The sequence below is a fragment of the Psammomys obesus genome, unplaced genomic scaffold, assembly GCF_907164565.1.
Source record: "Psammomys obesus unplaced genomic scaffold, mPsaObe1.curated_primary_1811, whole genome shotgun sequence".
NCBI lineage: Eukaryota > Metazoa > Chordata > Mammalia > Rodentia > Muridae > Psammomys > Psammomys obesus.
In genome coordinates, this window is record NW_026596402.1 from 144,160 (window position 1) to 168,938 (window position 24,779).

Below are 24,779 nucleotides of genomic sequence, written 5' to 3' on the forward strand. Positions count from 1 at the left end.
AGATACTTCCAATATACTTGAGTAACTAATTTTATTCCTGTTCAAGTCTCTGGCAAGGTTGTACATCAAAGAGTTATAGTTCCACAATTAAGCTTAAGTTGTTTAGAAATTAAGAAAATGTTTTTATATAGCTAATACCAATTAGGATAAAAATTAATTTGTGTATAAAGCTCTATACTTATCAAGATAGGATAGAAAATCAAATACTTTCTCCTAAGTTGCCAAATATACATGGACATTGCCCATGTCCATCTTATCTAATAGTTTTCTTAACTGTTTCACAATTATTGTTGTATTGAATTAAAAGGACCCTTTATTTGGACTTAAAGTGGAAAATGTGTATAAAATGTTCTTCTGTAATGTTTACAATTTATCCTTGTTCATTCAAATGCTTATTTATCTACTCCACTATCTGAATATAATCTGGACATTGTATTGTGATGTTTAGTCTAAGCATCACCTGCTTCAAGTTTGTGTAAACATGTTACCATTTGTTCACTGTATTACCAATAAAAATCAACCAGCCAATGCTGAGCAATGGAGAGAAAAGGGTTGGGAACCCTGGTCCAGATGGGAGATGAAAGAAAATGTGGGAAGAGAGATATGAGATAAGAAAACCATGAAACATCAGGAGAAATGAACCAGGCCTAAGATGTGACTAAAAGCAAATATAATGTGGTAACTCTGAATGGGATGAAGCTATGAGGCATTGGTGGTTTAAGATGGAATAATTATTGCCCATCTAGTCTCTGTTTGGTGATTTTGCTATTCAGCTGGTTCAGGAATAACTACTTTTTAACTAAAAATAAATCAATATTAAATATTAAGAATCATCAACATATGTAAATCTTTGTGACAGTTCCTTTCAGGCATATATGCAAAGAATGCTTCATCCTATCACAGACACACTTGGTCAATCATGGTCATTTCCTCTCTTTTCATTATAGCCACATATTGGAAACCAGCTAGATGTGGCAGAACAGATTAATATATAAAGAATATGTGGTATATTTACATGACAGGTTACTCAGCCATTGGATAAAATGAATTGATGAAATTCACAGGTAAATAGGTGGAAATAGGAAAAAAATATCCTGAGTGAGATAACCTAGACACAGAAACAAATGCATGTGATGTAATCACTTACATGTGGATATTAGGTGCTACATTGATGATAACCAAGCTACAGTTTGTTTAACCACAGATGATAGGTATAGAAAGGGGGCTAGTGTAAAGAAAAAGAAAGGTAAATAAAGTATGTAGTTATTGATGAATGGCGATAGGAGCCTGTAAGTGGAAAGAAAATGGTAAGAAGGAGGAATGGATACAGAAACTGTGGTAAATTTACACAATGGAATACTACTCAGCAATTAAAAACAAGGAAATCATGAAATTTGCTGCCAAATGGTGTGATCTAGAAAAGATCATCCTGCATGAAGGATCCCAGAAACAGTAAGAAACACATCATATAAACTCATTTATAAATGGAAACTAGACTTATAATATTGGATAAACATACTAAAATCTGTACACCTAAAGAAGCTAAGCAAGAAGGAAGATCCTGGGTAAGATGATTAGTCCTCACCCAGAAACAATAACAGGATTGACATTGGAAGAAAGAGAAAACAGGCAACAGGACAGGAGCCTACCACAGAGGGACTCTGAAAGAATCTACCCGGCAGTGTATAAAACCAGATACTGAGACTCATAGACAAATTTTGGGCAGAGTGCAGGGAATCTTATGAAAGAAGGAGGAGATAATAAGACCCAGAAAGGACAGGAGCTCCACAAGGACAGCAACAGCATCTAAAAATCTGGGCACAGGGGTCTTTTCTGAGACTGATACTCCAATCAAGGACCATTCATGTATATAACCTAGAACCCCTGCTCAGATGTAGCCCATGGCAGATCAGTCTCCAAGTGGCGCTCCTAGTAAGGTTAACAGGGACTGTTTCTAACATGGACTCAGTGTGGGCTCTTTGACCACCCCCCCCCAGAGGGGGCAGGAGCCTTGCCAGGCCACAGAGTAGGGAAATGCAGACAGTCCTGATGGGACCTGATAAGTTAGGGTCAGATGGAAGGGGAGGGGGACCTCCCCTATCAGTGGACTTGGAGAGGGGAATGGGAGGAGATGAGGAATGGAGGGTGGAATTGGGAAATAATGAGAGAGGGGGCTACAGCTGGGATACAAAGTGAATAAACTGTAATTAATATAAAAAATTTAAAAATAAACTAAAATAGCTTTTGTTGGTTATAGTACTCAAGGCTGCTATCATTGGTCTCTTAGGGTTTATAAGGTATCTGTTCATGTCCTTTTGGCTTTAATAGTCTCTGTTGAGAAATCAGGTACAATTCTAATAGCTCTGCTTATACATGTGACTTTCTCTTGCAGCATTTAATATTCTTCCTTTGTTCAGTGCATTTAGTATTTTGATTATTATGTGGTGGAAGGATTTTCTTTTCTGGTCCTGTGTATTTGGTGTTCTGTAAGCATTTTGTATGTTCATAGGCATCTCTTTCTTTAGGTTTGGGAAGTTTTCTTTTTTCTTTTCTTTTCTTTTCTTTTCTTTTCACAATTTATTCATTTTATATCTCAGTTGTCGCTTCCTCCTTCATTTCATTCTAGTCCCATACTCCCTCTGTCTTCTCCCTTATTCCCTTTCTCCTAGTCCATTTAAAGGGGGAGTACTCCTACCCTGCCATCTGACCTTAGCTTATCAAGTTCCATCAGCAATTCCTTGATTCTCTTCCTCTCTGGCCTGGCAAGGTGGCAATGACAGGTTGAAGTGATCAAAGTGTAGGCAACTCAGTTCATGAGAGAGGCAGGTCTTTCTCCTCTTACTTAAGGACCCAAATGCAGGACCTAGCTGCCTATGTGCTACATCTGAACAGTGGTCTAGGTTAAGTCCCTGCATTTTTTTTGGTCTATCTGTCTCTACAAGCCCCCCTAAGCCTAAATTTTTGGCTTTGTTGGTTTCCTTGGAAAGCTTCTGTCCCCTCTGGATCCTTCTATCCACACATCCCCCCAACCTCCGTCCCTAAGACTCCCTGTACTCTGCCCAACTTTGGCTGTGAGTCTGAATATCTGCCCTGAAATCCTATTTGGTGGAGCCTTTCTTCTATGATTTTGTGGAGAATATTTTCTGGGCCTTTAATCTGGGAATCTTTTCCTTCAATTTCCATTATTCTCCAGTTTGTTCTTTTGGATGTTTTGTGTCAGGAACTTTTTAGATTTAACATTTTCTTTGACTGATATATTGACTTCTTCACTTGTATCTTCTACACCTTAAATTTTCTCTTACATCTCTTGTATTCTGTTGGTGATGCATTTGTGTCAATAGTTTCTGCTCTCTTCCCTAGGTTATCCATTCCCAGGATTTGCTCAGACTGTGCTTTCTTTATTGTTTCTATTTCCATTTTAAGGTCTTGAGCAGCTTTATTCATTTTCTTCTCCAGGTTGATTGTACTTTCATGTGTTTCATTAAGGGATTTATTCAATCCCTTCTCCTGTATGAGTGTATTTTACTGAATTTCTTTGAGGGATTTATTTTTTTTCTTTTTTTTCAAGTTCTCTATCATTTTACAACATAAGACTTAATGTCACTTTCATGTGCTTTATGTGTGTTAAGGTATCCAGAGTTTTCAGATGTAGGATATCTGGTTTCTGTTGGTTCTATATGGCCCTGTATTTTGTTGCTTGTGTTCTTATGGTAACTTCTAGCCATTTAGGTGGCCCTGGTGTTAGCAAGCCTAGTGGTACATGATGGTATTTTAGCTCTAGGATTGTAGGAAGAGCTGGTGATTCCAGATCGTAGCAGTCCTCAGTTTTGCCTGGGTGGTATAGGGATAACTGGTAGTCTCTGCTGGATGCCAGTCCATGGGACTGCAGGCAGAGATGGAGACCAAGAAGTGGGGCACGCAGGATGCTCTTGGTCATAGACAGGTGTTGGTCTCTGCTCCTCACTGATGGTCGCTGCTGCTCCCTGACGGCTGCTGCTCCTTGATGGTTGTCAATCTCCAAGAATACAAGTGAAAATGGAACACACCCCAAATATAGAGCTGGGAGCATACTGCGGGGATTGAGCTCTGATGTCCCAGGCAGAAAGCATTTGTGCAGCAGAGATCTAGCAGGCCAGAGTTTTTACCTGCTGTTCCCTGGTGGTTACTGGTCTCTGAGAATGTAGATGGAGATATGGCCTGAGAATAGTAGTGAGCCAAGAAGATGGAGCTTTTCATATGCTTAGAGTATTGGGAGTGGATCTATTTTCAGATTTCTTTCAGTGTCCAAAATAATTGCACACAGAAAACCAAATTCAATTAACTAGTCTGTGCTGGTTAGTATTCTGCCAGTTTGAATCACCTGGGAAGAAGGAATGGTAATTGAGAAATTCCTTCAGCAACTGGCTTGCAGGCAAGTCTGTGGTGTTATTTGCTTGAATAAGGATTGTAGTCAGATTCCTTGGTCACTGTAGATAGTACTTTTCCTGGGCAGATGCTTCTGAGTCATATAAAAAGTAAGCTGAAAGCTCCCAATATTAAGGTGTTGGGATGAATGATGGATTTAAGCTTTAATAATGGACTAGGGAAGGGGAATAGTGGGAGAAGAAGGAGGATGTATGGAACTGGGAGGAGATGAGGAAATGGGCTACAGCTGGGATACAAAGTGAATAAATGGAAATAAATAAATAGATAAATAAATAGATAAATAAATAAATAAATAAATAAATAAATAAATAAATGGAAAACAAAAAAAATATTAAGAGAAATAAATATGAAGGGAAGTAGGGGAAGCAACCTGATTCCAGACAAGGAGAGCAAGTGGATAATTACCATTTCTCCATTGTCTCTGCTTCAATTCCAGCCTCCAGGTTCATGGCCTGCTTGAGTTCATGCCTTTGACTTCTTCAGTTATAAACTGTGATTAGAATACATATGCTAAATTAACCATTTACTCCCTCAAATTTATTTTCTTCATGTTGCTTAATCACATCAATGGAAAACAAACTTTTGATCTGTAGTAAAATTCATTTTGTTATGTTTAAAAAAAATCTGTGCAATTATGTAAAAATATATCTAGTGCTGTATGAATAGTGGCTGGCCACATACCTCACTTGCATTTCCACATAGCCTTAGTTGTAAGATTTCTTTTAGCATTTTCCAAATAATTTAGTTACTTTTTAATGAATATCCATGCTTAAATGCAAATGTTTACTGTTTTTGCCAATTTCTTTTATTATGGGTTTTAGAATAATTTCAGTACGACACAAAAATTATCGGTACTCTAGTTCTTTCTATTGAGTGATAGACTCTACAATCTTCATCAACAGTCACCTTGATTGGGCAGAGTATATAAGTAAGAAAAAGAAATAAAATAAGTTATAGGACAATTTCAAAGAGGAGTGAGCAAATACCCTTTGCTCAGAAAAAAAAATCCTCAAAAAAAAAACAACAAATATTTGTAACATGTTTAGCTTTGATAGTGTTATTTCCTTTTATTTAAAATCAATTTATATTAGTCACATAGAACATGAAAAAAAGTGAGTGTAGTAAAATATGGGAGACCGAACACAGTTACATTGATCTAGTTATTATATAGCCTATGGATAGAGGAGACAAATGCTTTTTGTATTTTTTCTGTGTGAGCCAGTAAGGCTGTTTTTGAGACCAATGTATCTTATCAACTCTAAAATAATAAGTTGATAGATAATTGTGATTGAAAACAACTAATTTAAACATAACTGCAGTTTCTATTAATATTGATTGAGTAAAAAAACACTCATGAGGAAAAACATGTTGAGAAAGAATTGACAATGACTACCAGGATATTTAAAAATTCAATTGAGAATTTTGTTGAGAACAGATATAAGAAAATTGTTGCAGCTCTAACCCAGTCTTCTAAGTCTCAGTACCTATATGCCAAAATTTAGACAATGACAGTATAATACGGTAGAATAAATACTGTGGTTGTCTTTCTTATGACTAGAGCTAACTTGAAAGAGTTAGAATTTGGAAAAGTATTCCTTAACTTCAAACTTTCCAAAAGGATATTGTAAATTTTAATTTCTGAAATAAGTTAACCCTATTATTATCAGTGTATGTATACTATATACAGAAAGGTAGCTTCCAAAATAATGGATATAGGGATAGATGGCTGGAAAAATAGGTGGATAGAAATAGGCATGTAATACACATGCACATATATGTGCCTTAATACATGCATTTATATTTATGCACACAAATATATTTCAATACACTAAGGTAGGTAAGAATGGGATCTGAAAACTTCTTAGTTTTTTTACAAATCTGAACACTTTTGCTATCAAAAATGGAATGGAAATTCCCATAGCTTAGAAAAAATATATTAACATCTATAGTCCTAAAGATGCAATACTACAAAGAGGACCTTAGGGAAGAGGCTTAATATGCATTCAGAAGGATTCAGAAGGGCAAACAGGATAGACATCTGAAGTAGGAGAAGACAAGGAACAGGACAGGAGCCTTCCACACAAGACCTCTGAAACACTATACCCTGCAGGGTATTGAAGCAGATGTTGAGACTCATAGCCAAACTTTGAGCTAAGTACAGGGAATCTTATGAAATAAGGGGGAGATAAAAAAGATATGAAGGGGACAGGAGATCCACAAGGAGACCAACAGAGCCAAAAAAATGGGCTGAACATTCCTACAGAGACTGATGAATCAGCCAAAGTCCATATACGGAGAGGACTTAGACAAACTGCTCAGATAGAGCCCATGGGCAACTCAGTCTCCCTGTGAGTTGCCTAGTAAGGGGAGCAAGGGTTGTCTCTGACATGGACTCAGGTACTGGCTCTTAGATAACCTCACACTGGGGGCAGCTTTGCCAGGCCACAGAGGAAGAGGATGCAGACAGTCCTTCTGAGACCCTTTTACTAAGGTCAGATAGTTGCATAGGAGGACCTCCCATATCAGTGGACAAGGGGAGAGCCATAGGGGGAGAAAAGGGAGGGACGGTAGGATTGGGAGGAGATAAGGGAGAATCTACAGCTGGGATACAAAGTTAATAAACTATAACAAATAGTAATAATAAAGAAAAATTTTAAAAACTGATATTTTATAACAACAAATATAATTTTGAAGTTTTGGCTATAAAAGATTCTGTTAACATAATACATAACGTTAACCTGCAGGTGATTTAAACATTATTCTCAGAAGCTAAAAAATACAGAATTGAACAAAGAATCATTGTTATATATCCACAGAAGCATGTGCTATGGTGTTAAATGCCTGGGATCAGCTTGCTTTTTCTACAACCTAGGACCACATTCCCAGAAGTGCTACCATCAACAGTAGATTGGGGGTCCATAATTGATCTTTAATCAAGGAAATACTCCAAAGACCTCCCTACAGGCTAAAGCAGTGGAAACATTTCTCAAGTTAAGCTCTTTTTTCCCAAATGTTAATTATACTAAAAACATGCTTAAGTGACTGAGCATTCCATCATCATTTGTCAAAATAGTTTTACTTTTGACATGTATACTGCGCATACATTTCATAGAAACACACTTCTTTTTTATATTGAATTTCTATTCACACTCTCTTTAATGGTCCGGTCTATTTTCTTTTAAAAAATATTTATTAGTTACACTTTATTCACTTTGTATCCCCCCTGTGGTTCCCTCCCTCCTCCTGTTTCAATCCCTCCCTTCTTCCACCCTCTGCATACATGACCCTCCCCAAGTCCACTGATAGGGAAGGACTTCTTTTCCTTCCTTCTGATCCTAGTCAATTAGGTCTTATCAGGAGTGGCTGCGTTGTCTTCTTCTCTGGCCTGGTAATGCTGCTTCCCCCTCAGGGAGAGGTATTTAAAGAGCAGACCAATCAGTTCATGTCAGAGACAGTCCCTGTTCCTATTACAATGGAATCCACTTGGATAGTGAACTACCATGGGCAGGGGTCTTAGGTTATCTCCATGAATAATCCTTGGTTGGAATAGCAGTCTCAGGAAAGACCACAGTGCTCAGATTATTTAGTTCTGTTGCTCTCCTTGTGGAGTTCCTGTCCTCTCCAGATCTTAGTGTTTCCCACTTCTTTCATAAGATTCCCTGCACTCTACCCAAAGGTGGCCCATAAGTCTCAGCTTCTGCATTGATATTCTGCAGGGCAGAGCCTTTCAGAGGTCCTATATGGCAAGCTCTTGACTTGTTCCCTCTTTTCTCCTTCTTCTGATGTCCAACCTCTTTGCCTTTCTGGATAGGGATTGAGCATTTTAACAAGAGTCCTCCTTCTTGATTAGTTTCTTTAGGTGTACAGATTTTAGTAGGTTTATCCTATATGTCTATATGAGTGAGTATATACCATGTGCATATTTCTGCTTCTGGGATAGCTCGCTCAGGATGATCTTTTCCAGATCCCACCATTTACCTGCAAATTTCATGATTTCCTTGCTTTTTGTTGCTGAGTAATATTCAATTGTGTAGATGTATCATAATTTCTGTACTCATTCCTTCACTGAGTGTCATTTGGGCTGTTTCCAGGTACTGGCTATTACAAACATGGTTTGTAATATTGCTACAAACATGGTTGAGCAAATGTCCTTATTGTGTACTTGAGCCTTTTTGGGGTATATGCCTAGGAGTGGTATAGCTTGATCTTGAGGAAGCTCTATTCCTAGTTGTCTGATTGCCAGATTGCTTCCTAGAGTGGTTGTACAAGTTTACATTCTCACCAGCAATGGAGTAGAGTTCCCCTTTCTCCACAACCTCTCCAGCATGTGTTGTCACCTGAGTTTTTGATCTTGGCCATTCTGATGAGTGTAAGGTGAAATCTTAGGGTTGTTTTGATTTGCATTTCCCTTATGACTAAGGATATTGAACATTTCTTTAAGTGTTTCTCTGCCATTCGATATTTCTCTATTGAGAATTCTCTGTTTATGTCTGTACTCCATTTTTAATTAGATTATTTGATTTCTTGATGTTTAACTCTTGAGTTCTTTATATACTGGATATTAGCCCTCTGTCAGATATAGGGTTGGAGAAGATCCTTTCCCAATCTGTAGGCAGTCGTTTTGTTCTGAGGGCAGTGTCTTTGCTTTACAGAAGCTTTTCAGTTTCATGAGGCCCCATTTATTGATTGTTGCTCTTAGAGCCTGTACTGGTGGTGTTCCTTTCAGGAATTTGTCCCCTGTGCCAATGCGTTCAAGTCTCTTCCCCACTTTTTCTTCTAAGCTGTTTAGAGTGTCTGTTTTTATAGTGAGGTCTTTGATCCACTTGGACTTTAGTTTTGTCCAGAGTGATGAGTAGGGATCTATTTGCATTTTTCTATATATAGATATCCAGTTATACCAGCACCATTTGTTGAAGACGCTATCTTTTTTCCATTGAAATGTTTTGGAGTCTTTGTCCATTAGTGTGTGGATTTATGTCAGGGTCTTCTATCTATTCCATTGATCCACCAGTCTGTGTCTATGCCTGTACCATGAAGTTTTTAGCATTGTTGTTCTATATTACAGCTTGAGATCAAGGATGAAGATACCTCCTGAAGATCTTTTTTTCTGTAGAGAAGTGTTTTAGCAATTGTGGGTTTCTTGTTGTTCCATATGAAGGTAAGAATTTTTCTTTCAAGGTCTGTAAAGAATTTTGTTGGTCATTTGATGGGAATTGCATTGAATCTGTAGATTACTTTTGGTATGATGGCCATTTTTACTGTATTAATCCGGCTAAACCATGACCGTTGGAGATCGTTCCATCTTCTCAAATCTTTTTCTAATTCTTTCCTCAGAGACTTGATTTTTTTTTTCCATACAAGTCTTTGACTTGCTTGCTTAGGTTCACACCAAGGTACTTTATGTTATTTGTGGCTATTGTGAAGGATGTTGTGTCCCTAATTTTTTTCTCATCCCTTTTGTCTTTTACGTATAGGACAACTAATGATTTTTTTTTTTTTGGTTTTTTTGTTTGTTTCTGGTTTTTTTTTTTAAGTTAATTTTGTATCCAGGCACTTTGCTGAAGGTGAAGGTGTTATTCAGCTGTAGGAGTTCCCTGGTAGAATTTTTTGGGTCACTCAGGTATACTATCATATCATCTGAAAATAGTGATACTTTGACTTCTTCCTTTCCAATTTGTATCCTCTTGATATCCTTCAGTTGTCTTATTGCTCTAGCAAAGACTTCAAGAACAATGTTGAAGAGATATGGAGAGAGTGGGCAGCCTTGCCTTGTCTTATTTCAGTGGGATTGATATGTTTCTCTCCATTGAGTTTAATATTGACTATAGGCTTGCTGCATATTGCCTTTACTATATTCAGGTATGTGCCTTTTATCCCTGATCTCTCTAAGACTTTAAACATGAATGGATGTTGGATTTTGTCAAATGGTTTTTCTGCATCTAAGGAGATGTTCATGTGGTTTTTCTCCTTCAGTTTATGTGGTGCATCACATTGATGGATTTCTGTATATTGAACCACCCCTGCATGCATGGATGATGCCTACTTGGTTGTTGTGGATGATATCTTTGATGTGTTCTTGGATTCGGTTTGCAAGTATTTTGTTGAGCATTTTTGTATCAATGTTCATGAGGGAGATTGGCATGAAATTTTCTTTCTTTGTTGGGTCTTTGCTGGGTTTAGGTACCAAGGTGACTGTGGCTTCATAGAATGAGTTTTGCAGTGTTCCTTCTGTTTCTGTTTTGTGGAATATTTTGGAGAGTATTGGTGTTAGCTCTTCTTTGACGTTCTGGTAGAATTCTGCACTGAAACCATCTGGCCCTGGGCTTTTTTTGCATGGGAGACTTTTGATGATGGCTTCTATTTCCTTAGGGGATATAGGACTATTTACTTGATTGTAGATTCAGCTTTGGCATGTGGAATCATTCAAGAAAAGTGTCCATTTCATTTAGATTTTCAAATTTTTGTGGCATATAGGCTTTTAAAATAAGACCTAATTATTGTTTGGATTATTTCAGTGTCTGTGGTTATATCTCTCTTTTTATTTCTGATGTTGTTGATTTTTATAGTGTTTTTCTGCCTTTTAGTTAGTTTGGCTAAGGGTTTGTCTATCTTGTTGATTTTCTTAAAGAACCAGCTCTTGGTTTCATTGATTTTTTGAATTGTTGAATTGAATTTTTGAATTGATTTTAGCCCTGAGTTTGATTATTTCTAGCCATCGAATCCTCTTTGGTGTGTCTGTTTCTTTTTTTTTTTCCCTAGGGTTTTTATGTGAGCCATTAAGTTGATTGCATGAGATGTTTTGAATTTTTTCTTGAAGGCACTTAATGCTATGGACTTTCCTCTTATCTTTGCTTTCATTGTGTCCTATAAGTTTGGGTATGTTGTTCCTTCATTTTCATTGAATTCTAGGTAGTCTTTAATTTCTTCCTTTATTTCTTCTCTAATCCAGCTGTCATTTAGTATCAGGTTGTTCAATTTCCATGTGTTTGTGGGCCTTTTGCTATTTTTGTCATTGAGGTCCAGCTTTAGTCCATGGTGATCAGATAGGACAAGAGATTATTTCAATCTTCTTGTATCTGTTGAGTCTTGCTTTGCGACCCCCTATATGATCTGTTTTGGAGAAGGTTCCAAGAGGTGCTGAGAAGAAGGTAAATTCTTTTGTGTTTGAGTGAAAGGTTCTGTATATGTCTGTGAGGTCCATTTGATTTATGATCTCTGTCACAGTTATTGTTTTTGTTTAATTTCTGTTTTATTGACCAGTCCTTTATTGAGAATGGGGTTTTATGTCTCCCACTATTAATGTGTGAGGACTCTATGTGTGGTTTAAGTTTTATTGAAGTTTATTTTATAAATGTGGGTGTCCTTACATTTGGGGCATAGATATTCATGTATTGTGATATCTTCCAAGTGGATTTTTCCCTTGATGTGTATGAAGTGTCCTTCTTATCTCTTTTGATTAAATTTGGTTGAAAATCTATTTTTAGAGCTATTTTTATTGTTGTTTGTGTGTAATTGTTTTTTTTTTTCTTTTTTATTTATTTTTTTATATTAGTAACAGGTTATTTACTTTGTATCCCAGCCATAGCCGCCTCCCTCATTCCCTCCCAATTCCACCCTCCCTCCCTCATTTTCTCCCTGGCCCTATTCAAGTCCACTAACAGGGGTGGACCTCCTCCCCTTCCATCTGAACCTAGCTTATCAGGTCTCTTCAGGACTGGCTGCAATGTGCTCTTCTGTGGCCTAGCAAGGCTGCTCCTCCCTCATGAAGAGGGGTGGTGGTAGAAGAGCTCGCTCTTGAGTTTATGTCAGAAATAGTCCCTGTTCACCTTATTAGAGAACCCATTTGGACACTGAGCAACCATGGGCTATATCTGAGCAGGGTTTCTAGTTCATATCCATCCATGGTCCTTGGTTAGAGAAACAGTCTCATGAAAGAACCCTGTGCCCTTATATATTTGGTCCTTTCGGTGCTCCTGTACTCTCCAGGTCTTACTACCTCTCTCTTCTTTCATATGATTCCAGGATCTCTGCCGAAGGTTTGATTATGAGTCTTAATATATGCTTTGATACACTGCTACGTAGAGTCTTTCAGAAGCCATCTGTAGGTAGGCTACTGTCCTGTTACTTGTTTTCTCCTACATCCAATGTCTATCCCCTTTGTCTTTCTAAGTGAGGATTGGTGATTTTTCCCCAAGTCCTCTTTCTTGTTTATCTTCTTTAGGTGTATAGATTTCAGTATATTTATCCTATCTTATAGGTCTATGTAAGTGAGTATATACCATGCTTATCTTTCTGATTTTGGGATACCTCACTCAGGATGATCGTTTCTAGGTCCCACCATTTGCCTGAAAATTTCATGGTTTCCTCATTTTTAATTGCTGAGTAGTATTTCATTGTGTAAAAGTACCACAATTTCTTCATCCATTCCTCAACTGAGGGAGATCTGGGTTGTTGCCAGGTTCTGGCTATTACGAATAAAGCTGCTATAAATATGGTTGAGCAAATGTCTTTGTTGTGTACTTGAGCAACTTTTGAATATATGCCTAGGAGTGCTGTAGCTGAATATTGAGGAATCATTATTCCTATTTGTCTGAGAAAGCACCAGATTGATTTCCATAGTGGCTGTACAAACTTGCATTCCCACGAGCAATGGCGGAGGGTTCCCCTTTTTCCACATCCTTTCCAGCATGTGTTGTCACTTGAGTTTTGATCTTAGCCATTCTTATGGGTGTAAGGTGAAATCTCAGTGTCGTTTTGATTTGCAACTCCCTGATGGCTAAGGAAGTTGAGCATTTCTTTAAGTGTTTTTCTGCCATTCTACAATCCTCTGCAGAGAGTTCTCTATTTAACTCCATGCCCCATTTTTTAGTTGGATTACTTGATTTATTGGTTTTTAACTTCTTGAGTTCCTTATATATACTGGATATTAGTCCTCTGTCAAATATAGGGTTGGTAAATATCCTTTCCCGGTCTGTAGGCTCTCATTTTGTTCTGATAACAGTGTCTTTTGCTTTACAGAAGCTTTTCAGTTTCATGAGGTCCCATTTATTTGTAGTTGATCTTAGAGCCTGAGCTGTTGGTGTTCTGTTCAGGAAGTAGTCTCCTGTGCCGATGAGTTCTAGGGTCTTCCCTAATTTTTCTTCTAACCGATTTAATATATCTGGTTTTATGTTGAGGTTCTTGTTCCACTTAGACTTTAGTTTGGTGCAGGGTGATAAATATGGATCTATTTTCATTTTTCTGCACGTAGACATCCAGTTGGACCAGCACCATTTGTTGCTGTCTTTTTTCCACTGAATGGTTTTGGCTTCTTTGTCAAAAATCAAGTATTTGTAGATGTGTGGATTTGTTTCTGGGTCTTCTATTAAGTTCCATTGATCCTCCTTTTTGTTTCTATGCCAATACCATGCCGTATTATTACTATTGCTCATTCCCATCATGATACCAACAAAATGCTTTACAGACCTTGAAAGAAAAATCTTCAACTTCATATGGAGAAATGAAATCTATTTTATTAAACATTAGAATGGCTAGTCCTGTTTGCTTTTGGGTCCATTTGCTTGGAAAACCGTCTTCCAGCCCTTTACTCTCAGGTAATGTCTATCTTTGTGACTTAGGTGTATATCTTGTATGCAACAGATTGTTGGGTCTTGTTTACGCATCCATTCTGTTAGTCTGTGTCTTTTTATTGGAGAGTTGAGTCCATTGATATTGAGGGAGAATCTATCCAGTGGCTGTTAGATCCTTTGGTATTGATGTTGGCTATGGTTGTGTGTTTGTGTGTTTGGCTGCTTTTTGTTGTGCTGTGGTGAGGTTATTTATTTCCTGTGTTTTCTTGAAAGTATCTAGTTTCCTTGGGTTGTGTTTTTCCTTCTAGTATCTTCTGTTAACGCTGGATTTGTGTGTAGTATTGTTGAAATTTGTTTTTGTCGTTGAATATCTTGTTTTCTCTGTCTATGAGGACTGAGAGTTTTGCTGGGTACAGTATCCTAGACTGACATGTGTGTTCTCTTAGGGTCTGCATGATATCCGTCCAGGCCCTTCTGGCTTTCATATTTTCTTTTGAGAAGTAAGGTGTGATTCTGATGGGTTTGCCATTATATGTTACTTGGCCTTTTTCCCTTGCAGTTTTTAGTATTTTTTCTTTGTTCTGTATACTTACTGTTTTGATTATTATGTGACAGGTGGATTTTCTTTTCTGGTCTAATTTATTGGATGTTTTGTAGACCTCTTGTATTCTTATTAGCTCCTCCTTTAAGTTGGGGAATTTTTCTTCAATGATTTTGTTGAAAATATTTTCTGGGCCTTGGAGTAGGGAATCTTCTTTTTCCTCTATTCCTATTCTTCTTAGGTTTTTGTCTTTTTATGTTGTCTTGGATTTCTTGAATGATTTGTGTGAGTAGTTTTTTAGATTTATTATTTTCTTTGATGGATTTCTTCCATTGTATCTTCCACACCTGAGATTCTTTCTTCCATCTCTTGTAGTTTGTTAGTTATGCTTACCTCGATAGTTCCTGTTTTCTTTTGTAGGTTCTCCCTTTCCATGATATGCTCCGTTTGTGTTTTCTTTAATATTTCCAATTCTGTCTTCAGATCTTGAGGCATTTTGTTGATTTCCTTCACCTATCTTTCTGTATTTTACTGTTTTTTCTTCAATTCCTTCGCCTGTTTCTTTGAATATTCATTTGTTTCTTTTATTTCTTTCAGTAATTTAATTATTTCCTCTCTGAAAGCCACAAACTGTTTGGCTGCATCTTCCTGTATTTCTTTATTGATGGCCATAGTCTGTTTTAGTATATCTTCCCCTAATTCTTTACGCATTTTATTTGCTTCCTCCATTAACCTCTTCATAAGCATAGATGTAGGTGCCGGGAGCCAAAGCTATCTACTGAAGCCAAAGTCAAACAGTGAGCCAAAGCTATCTAGTGGAGACAAAACTATTTACTTAAGCCAAAGCCAAGTAGTGAGCAAAGGTCATTTAGTGGAGACCTAAAGCTATTTAGTTGAAGAGTTACCTAGCACCCGAAATCATGGGTGATAGATTGTGAGGACATCTGTCTGTTAGTTTTAGAGCATCCTTCTGATGGCTTAAGAAAACAACCTTATGGCATCTTGCAGGTGCAATATTTAACCCAGGAAAGCACTCTTCCTATCTCCTGCAGCAGGAAAATTACCTCCCCTCCTTTCCTGCCTTCTCCCTATATAAGTTGGGTAAAAATTTATAATAAACTGAAGCCTTGATCAGATGAAAAGACTTGGCTTTCATTCCTGCATCTCTTGTTCCTTTTTTCACCATTCCTTCTAATCTCTCCACCTTAGGAACCCTGTTGAAGCCCTGTGGGTTGGGGCACATAGGGTCATCTTCTTGAATTTCATTTATGTTAGGGAACCCAGGGCTACTTGCCCCTGGATAAATGGGTTCTGGGGATGCCATATTGCTTTGCCTTTTGTTGGTTGTGCTTTTTTGCTGGTCTCTACCCATCTCTCTGTCTCAAGTATTGTCTGTTAATTTCTGGTGCCTGCTGGGTCTTGGGCTGGGAGAATACACTTGGTGAGGTTCTTAAGGAGTTCTCCTGAGCATTTTGGGTATGGACAACTGAATGGTGGTGCTTCTCAGGAAGTGTCACAGTTCACTTCAGGCATATGGACCTGTGTGATAACTGTCGTATTCAGGAAGGCTCTGCTCTCAAGAGAGGTCCTGGTGATGACTGCCCTGCTACTGGGTTTCTTGCTCTGAATTTGGTGAGCTGCTGCTGTTGCTCTTAAGGTGTAATTTTTGGGTGCAACCCACTTGAAGAACCACAGTTTTGTCAGTTTAGCTAGGAATAACTGGTTGAACCATGGAGCAGTATCTGAGGGCTGATGTAATGTTGCTCTGGCTTTGGTAGGTCTGAGGATGCAGCTGTGTGCCCCAGTGCCCTAGAGGTACTCAACAATGGAAGGTGAGCAAGGCGCTCATGTCTGCAGTAAAAGGCTAGAGCCTAAAGTCTGTGTGATTCCAGAAAGTCTTCTGGAGTTGGGTGTCCTGAGCATTGCACCTGATGATCACCCCCGCTGTGGGGTTTCCTCCTGACAGGGATACTCAGACTTTGCTTTGGGGACAGCCTTTCTGTCTGGGATGGTGAGTAGAACCCGCAGGCACTTAAGTGCATGGCTCTGCCTTTCTGGCGATTGGGTGCCTAGTCGTCTGCCCAAACTGGGTACTTTTTTCCGGAGACCTTTTCAGGGTCGTGGTATAGGCTGAGTGCTCTGAGATCAAACCTGCTGTTCCCCTCTCTGTGGGTTTGCACTGGACAGAGAAACTCAGTCTCATGTGTCCTGGGGCCCACAGTTCTATCTGGGGCAGCAAATCAGGCACACAGGCAGGACTCTGTGAGGGCACCTGGGTCCCCTGCTCTGGCTCTAAGCTTGATCCTGGGTGCCCAAAGAACTCCCGGTCTTTTCCAGGGAATGTCTGGGTGACCTAAGGTCAGTCCCAATCTTTTCCTGCACTGTGGGGTTATCTCTCGATCAAAAAAAGTAGTCTCTGATGTTGTGGTGCCCACAGTTCAGTTTGGGACAGTGATCAGTGCATGCTAGCATGTGGTTCTATGATGGTGACCAAGTGCCTGGTGGAAACAGGATCTCTTCCGAGGTTTAGCTGGGTGAGTTGAAGCTGATTGAATCCCCCATCATGGGGTATCCTCTCACCTGGAAAACACAATCACTTGTGTTTTAGGGCCACGAGTTCTGACTGCTGGTCACTCTGCTGATCCTGCTGTGCTGCTGGTCAGAATGAGAGTCATCCCGGTGCTGCCATCTTGCAAGTCCGCCAATTTCTTTCTTCATATACTTGAAGATCTTGTCATACAGGTATTTCTCTTGCTTTGTTGGAGTTATATCATGTTGTTTTTTATTATTTGTTGCTATTGTGAAGGGTGTTATTTCTGAAATAACTTTTACAGCCCTCTTGTCACTTGTACAAAGGAAGGCTACTGACATTTTTGAGTTAATTTACTGTCCAGACATTTGGCTGAAATTGTTTATCAGCCCTAGGAGTTTTCTGGTAGAATCTTAGGGGTTACTTATGTATACTTTCATAGCATCTGTGAATAGCGATACTTTGACTTCTTTCCTCCTAATTTTTTCAACTGTGATCTCCTTATTTTTCTTATTGTTCTAATTAGAACTTCAAGTATTATATTGAAGATATATGGGGAGAGTGAGCAGCCTTTTCTTTTCCCTGTTTTTAATGGGATTAATTTAAGTTTCCCTCCATTTAACTTGATGTTGGGTTTTGGCTCACTGAATATTGCCTTTATTGTGTTTAGTTATGTGACTCTTATCCATGATCCCTCATGACATTAAACGTGAAGGGGTGTTGTGTTTTGTTGAAGGCCTTTTCAGTATCTAATGATATAATCTAATAAAATACTAAGAAAAAAAAATCTTCTTTTTTTACAGTTTGCTTATATAATGGATTATTTTAATGTTTTTTTGTTTTGTTTTTGTTTTTTTTTGGTTTTGTTTTTGTTTTTTTTTTATGTTGAACCATCCCTGCATTCCTTGGATGAAGACTACTTGATCATGGTAGATGATATTTCTTATGGTTTCCTGGATTTGGTTTGCAAATATTTTATTGAGTATTTTATATCAAAATTCATAGAGGAGATTGGTCTGAAATTTCCTTTCCTTGTTCTGTCTTCACATGATTTAGGTATTAAGGTATCTGTGGCCTCATTAAATGAATTTGGCAGTGTTCCTTCTGTTTCTATTTTTGTGGAAGAGTTTGAGTAGTATTAGTATTAGTACTTTTCTGAACATCTGGTAGAATTCTGCACTGATATAATCTGTCCCAGTGCCCTTTTCAGTTGGGAGGCTTTTGATGACCGATTCTCCTTCTTTAGGGGTTATATATAAGTCTTTTTAAATTGTTAAGCTGATCTATATTTAACTTTGGTAAGTCGTATCTATCAAGAAAATTATCCAGTTCATTTAGATTTTCAAATTTTTGGTTTATACATTTTTTAAGTATGTTCTAATGATTCTTTGGATGTCCTTGATGTTGTTATCCTTATTTTCATTTCTGATTTTATGAATTCGGATACCATCCCTGTCTCTTTTACTTAGAGTGGGTAAGTGTTTGGCTATCTTGTTGATTTTCTCAAAGAACCAGCTCTTATATTTACTTGGTTATTTGTATTGTTCTCTTTGTTTCTAGGTTAGTAATTTCAGGCCTGAGTTTGATTATTTTCTGCAGTTAACTCCTGTTGTTTGTGTTTTCTTCCTTTTTTCTAGAGCTCTCAAGCGAGTTGTTAAGTAGCTAGTATGAGCTCTTTCCATTTTTTTTTTTTTTTTGAAGGCTTTGGTGCTATGAACTTTCCTCTTAGCCCAGCTTTCATTGTGTCCCACAACTTTGTGTATGTTGTGCCTTCATTTTCATTGAATTCTAGAAAGTCTTTAATTTCTTTCTATATTTCCTCCCTGACCCAGTGGTCATTAAGTAGAGAGTCATTTAGTTTTCATGAGTTTGTATGCATTCTCTTTATTTCTGTTTGTTGAAGTCTAGTTTTATTCCATGGTGGTCTGAGAGAATACAAGTAAGGTGTTATTTCAATTTTGGATATATGCCTAGGAGTGGTATGGCTGGGTCTTGAGGAAGCGCTATTCCTAGTTGTCTGAGAAAGCGACAGATTGATTTCCAGAATGATTGTACAAGTTTACATTCAAACCAGCAGTGGAGGAGGGTTCCCCTTTCTCCACAACCTCTCCAGCATGTGTTGTCACTTGAGTTTTTGAACTTGGCCATGCTGATGGGTGTAAGGTGAAATCTCAGGGTTGTTTTGATTTGCATTTCCCTAATGGCTAATGACGTTGAGCTTATCTTTGAGTGTTTCACTGCCATTCGATATCCCTCTACAGAGAATTCTCGGTTTAGCTCTGTTACCCATTTTTTAATTGGATTACTCGGTTTGCTGCTTTTCAGCTTCTTTAGTTCTTTATATATACTGGATATTAGTCCTTTATCAGATAGAGGGTTGGTGAAGATTCTTTCCCAATCTGTAGGCAGTTGTTTTGTTTTGATGACGGTATCCTTTGATTTACAGAAGCTTTTCAGCTTCATGAGGTCCCATTTATTGATTGTTGCTCTTAGAGCCTGTGCTGTTGGTGTTCTGTTCAGGAAGTTGTCTCCTGTGCCAATGAGTTCAAGGGTATTCCCCACTTTTTTTTCTAACCAATTTAATGTGTCTGGTTTTATGTTGAGGTCTTTGATCCATTGGGACTTCAGTTTTGTGCAGGGTGATAAGTATGGATCTATTTTCATTTTTCTACATGTTCATTTCTGATTTTGTTGATTTGGACGGTGTCTCTCTGCCTTTTAATTAGTTTGGCTAAGGGTTTGTCTATGTTGTTAATTTTCTGAAAGAACCAGCTTTTGGTTTCATTGATTCTTTGAATTGTTTTATTCGTTTCTAATTGATTGATTTCAGCCTTGAGTTTCATTATTTCCAGCCATCTACTCCTTTTTGTTGTGTCTGCTTCTCCTTTCTCTAGGGTTTTTAAGAGCATTAAGTTGCTTGAATGAGCTGTCTAGAATTTCTTCTTGAAGGCACTTAGTGCTATGAACTTTCCTCTTAGCACTGCTTTCATTGTGTCCCACAAGTTTGGGTACGTTGTGTCTTCATTTTCATTGAGTTCTAGGAAGACTTTAATTTCTTTCTTTATTTCTTCCCTGACCCTGCTGTCATTTAGTAGCAAGTTGTTCAGTTTCCACATGTGTGTAGGCTTTTTGCTATTTCTGTTATTGTTGAGGTTCAGCTTTATTCCATTGTGATCAGACAGGATACTAGGGATAATTTCAATCTTCTTGTATCTGTTGAGGCTCACTTTTTGTCCAACTATATGGTCTATTTTGGAGAAGGTTCCATGAGGTGCTGAGAAGAAGGTAAATTTTTTTTGTGTTTGGGTGTAAGGTCCTGTAAATATCTGTCAGGTCCATTTGATTCATGACCTCTTTTAGAGACACTGTTTCTTGTTTGATTTCTGTTTTGTTGTCCTGTCCTTTGTTGAGAGTGGGGTGTTGAAGTCTCCTACTCTTAATGTGTGGGGATCAATGTGTGGTTTAAATTTTATCAATGTCTCTTTTACAAATGTGGATGCCCTTGTATTGGGGGAATAGATGTTCAGGATTGTGATGTCTTCTTGTTGGAGTTTTCCCTTGATGAGTATGAAGTGTCCTTACCCATCTCTTTTTATTAATTTTAGTTAATAGTCTATTTTTTCCACTATTATAATGGCTACTCCTGCTTGCTTCTTGGGTCCATCTGCTTGGAAAGCCGTCTTCCAACCCTTTACCCTCAGGTAATGTCTATCTTTGTGATTTAGGTGAGTTTCATGTATGAAACAGATTGCTGGGTTTTGTTTATGCATCCATTCTGTTAGTCTGTGACTTTTTATTGGAGAATTGAGTCCATTGATGTTGAGAAAGATTAATGTCCAGTGGCTGCTAGATCCTTTGATTTTGATGTTGCCTGTGGTCATAAGGTTGTGTGTTTGGTTGCTTTTTATTTTACTGTAGTGAGGTTAATTATTTCTTGTGTTTTCTTGAAAGTAGCTAGTTTTCTTGTGTTGTATTTTTCCTTCTAGTGTCTTCTGTAATGTTGGATTTGTGTGAACGTATTGTTGAAATTTATTTTTGTCATTGAATATCTTGTTTTCTCCGTCTATGAGGACTGAGAGTTTTCCTGGGTATAGTAGCCTGGGCTGACATCTGTGCTCTCTTAGGGTCTGCATGATATCTGTCCAGGACATTCTGGCTTTCATAGTCTCTGTTGAGAAATCAGGTGTGATTCTAATGGGTTTGCCATTATATGTTACTTGGCCTTTTCCCCTTGCAGCTTTTAGTATCTTTTCTTTGTTCTGTATACTTACTGTTTTGATTATTATGTGACAGGACAATTTTCTTTTCTGGTCTAATTTATTGTGTGTTCTGTAGGCTTCTTGAATTCTTATTGGTTTCTCCTTTAAGTTGGGGAAATTTTCTTCAATGATTTTGTTGAAGATATTTTCTGGTCCTTGGAGGGGGGAATCTTCTTTTTCCTCTATTCCTATTCTTCTTAGGTTTTGTCTTTTTAGGTTGTCTTGAATTTCTTGGATGGTCTGTGTCAGGAATTTTTTAGATTTAACAATTTCTTTGACAGATACATATATTTCTTCCATTATATCTTCCACACCTGAGATTCTTTGTAGTCTATTGGTTATGCTAAACTCTGCAGTTCCTGTTTTCTTCCCTATGTTCTTTCTCTCCACAATTTCTTCCATTTGTTTTTTCTTTATTTTTCTATCTTCAGGTCTTGAGGCATTTTGTTGATTTCCTTCACTTGTCTGACTGTATTTTCCTGTTTTTCCATCAATTTCTTTAGCTGTTTTTTTTTGAACAATCTTCTTTTTCTTTTATTTCATTCAGTGATTTAAGCATTTCCTCTCTATAAGCCACTAACTGTTTGGCTGCAGCTTCCTCTATTTCTTTACAGATGGCAATAAACTGTTTGTTTTTATCTTCCTCTATTTCTTTACATTTTATTTGTTTCCTCTGTTATCTTCTTCATGATCATAGATGCTAGGTCCTCTTATTGCATTTCAATTATGCTGGGGTGGCTAGTGCTACCTGTCCCTGGATAACTGGGTTCTGGAGATGTCATATTGCTTTGGCTTTTGTTGGTTGAACTTTTACGCTGGCCTTTACCCATTGGGTTATCTTAGGTTTGTAAAGTTGGTTTCTGGTTTTTCCTGGAATCCTGTGGTGGAGAGAATTTCTTTGGCAGGAAGATGGATTTTTCTGAAGGAAGCCTTCTCAGCTTTTTGGGTATAGTCACTGGATGGCTGGTGTTTCTCAGGAGTTGCCACTGCTCACCTCAGGCGTAGAGACCTGAATGGTAACTGTGGTCTTTATTAGTTGAGAGGGCTCTCCTCTCACCAGGAGAAGTCCTGAAGACAGCTGCCCAGTTTCTAGCTGTTAATTGAGTGATCTGCTGCTATAACCTGTGTGTCCAGTGGTTTGGTCAGTTTTGTTAGGCATAAGTGGTTGTCCTGTGGAGCAGTATATGGGGGTTGATCTCGGGGATCCAAGGCTTTTGAAGTGCTGAGGTTCTGGCTCTGTGCCCCAGTACTGAAGCAGTAATCTGTGGCGGGTGAATACTGCTCTCCTGATAACAGCAGTTTATCTGGTGCACAGCAGGTCCCTGGGTTGGGCCAGTCTGCAGGATCTTTTCCAGGGATATACTGGGTGGCCTAAGTCCATCCCGTTTGCTTAGTTCCCTGTGAGGATTTCTCCAGATAGTGACTCCAAGTCTCTGGTGTCCTGGGGCACACAGTTCTGTGTGTGAGGAATAGTTGGTATAAAACAGGTCTCTGGGCTGGCGGCACTTGCCCCTGCCTGCTAGTCTGCAGGAGCTGGGTGCCCAACTACTCTTTGTGTTTCAGGCCTGGGGCCAGTTCGGTGATGGGGCTAGTCCCTGCCAGTCTGTGAGAGACTTTCCCCAGGTAAAGCCTGGGTCGCCCAAGTCAATACTGCTTCCTTCCTTCCCTGTGGGAGCCTCTCCCGACAGGAACTCCCAGACTGTGTTGCACTCGGGCATGCAGCTCTGTCTGTGCAAGAGAGCTGGGCACACAGTTCCTCTCTGTGCTGGCACTGACACTGGCGTTGGGGAGCCCAGTTCAGTGATGGGGTTCGTATCTGCCGGTCTATGAGAGACTTTCCCCAGGTAAAGCCTGGGTATCCCAAGTCAGTACTGTTTCCTTCCTTCCCTGTGGGGCCCTCTCCCAACAGGAACTCCCTGTCTCTGTTGCACAAGGGCGCGTAGCTCCATCTGTGCTAGAGAGCTGGGCGCAGCCACTCCGTGCTGGCGGCGGGAGGCCAGTTCAGTGATGGCAGCTGGTACACGTGGTCTGCGAGACTTTCTCCAGGGAAAGTCTGGCTGTGTGGCCTGAGCTTGGACCCACCTGATTCCCAGGCAGTGGGGGTTTCCTCTCACCTGGGAAACACGATCACTGTTGTTTTAAGGCCCAAACTTCAGTCTTTTGGTCACTGCGCAGAAAATGTTGTCCTGCTTCTTAGATGCAGTGTTCTCCTGGTGCCACCATCTTGGCCTCCTGCAGGAATATCTTTATAAAGAATTACATATGGCATGTTTGTCTAAAGAGCATGGTCTGAGTATCAGAAACCTATCAGAGTTTGTTGTTGTTGTTGTTTGTTTTGTTTTTTTTTCAATCTAAAGTGACCTTCATTCACTCCATAAGACTGTAGAGGGCATAATTATAAAATGACAAAGCTTGAGAAAAGGCTGAGAACTTTATTCCAAAAACTACACCTAAATAATACATGACTGCAAGCTGTAAGTGATTCATATCTGCCTTTCAGAACAGAGGATTTAAAATGTCTTTTTACAATAGTGACTGCTTATTAGGCATTCTGCTTTCTTTTTTAATTAATTCTCACTGCATTTCATGTGGGACAATGTTTGAAAAGAAGGGATTATAATTGAGTTCAGCTTTATTGTTCTGTTTCCTCTGCACTAAAACATTATTGGAAAAATACAGTGCATTAAGAAAAGTTTCCTGGAAAAACTAGAAGTTTGCTGGGAAATACTGAAGTGGGTAGCAGGACTTTATCATGCTTAGATTGGATACTAAAAGATTAAGGAAATAGTTGTCTCATTTCATTATGTGTAACATGACTTTATACATACAAAATTTTTCTAAATGTCATTTCAATATTCACAGTGCTTTAATGTATATGACAAACTCACTGTTAAAGTGGAGGAGGCCATTTTTATCATAGTCCATGTCTTTCTCTGCTGATTCTACAATATGAATAAAGAAGTGGCCATGAGTGACTATGTATCTCTAATTGCTGTGATTTTATTAAGCATTCGACCAGTATCAAAATCATCTTTTTGTGTTATTTTGGCATTTTACTACCCAAGATTTCTCTTCAACTCTTGTGACTATATACTATTTTATCATTCTTCTTACCAATTCAGCAAATTATTTTTTTTCTCCTGGAGTGCTTCTCTTTGGATCCTTTCCACTTATAATTCTGTGCATTTTATCACTGTCATGTATTCCAGATATGTTGGAATTCATATTTGGAAGATAGCTGTATATTGTATACTTTGATACTATATTGTTAGTCTTCTTAAGTACTTACAAATCACGTTTGCATTGACTTGATTTTTGTTTTAATTATAATTACTTTGTGAATTCAGCGGTTTCTGGTCTTGTTGCTGTTTGTACTTCTTTTTTTTATTAAAGAATGAATGTATATTTATTTAATTTAGTACTGTAGAGTGAACGCAGGTCCACATGTAGGCTAA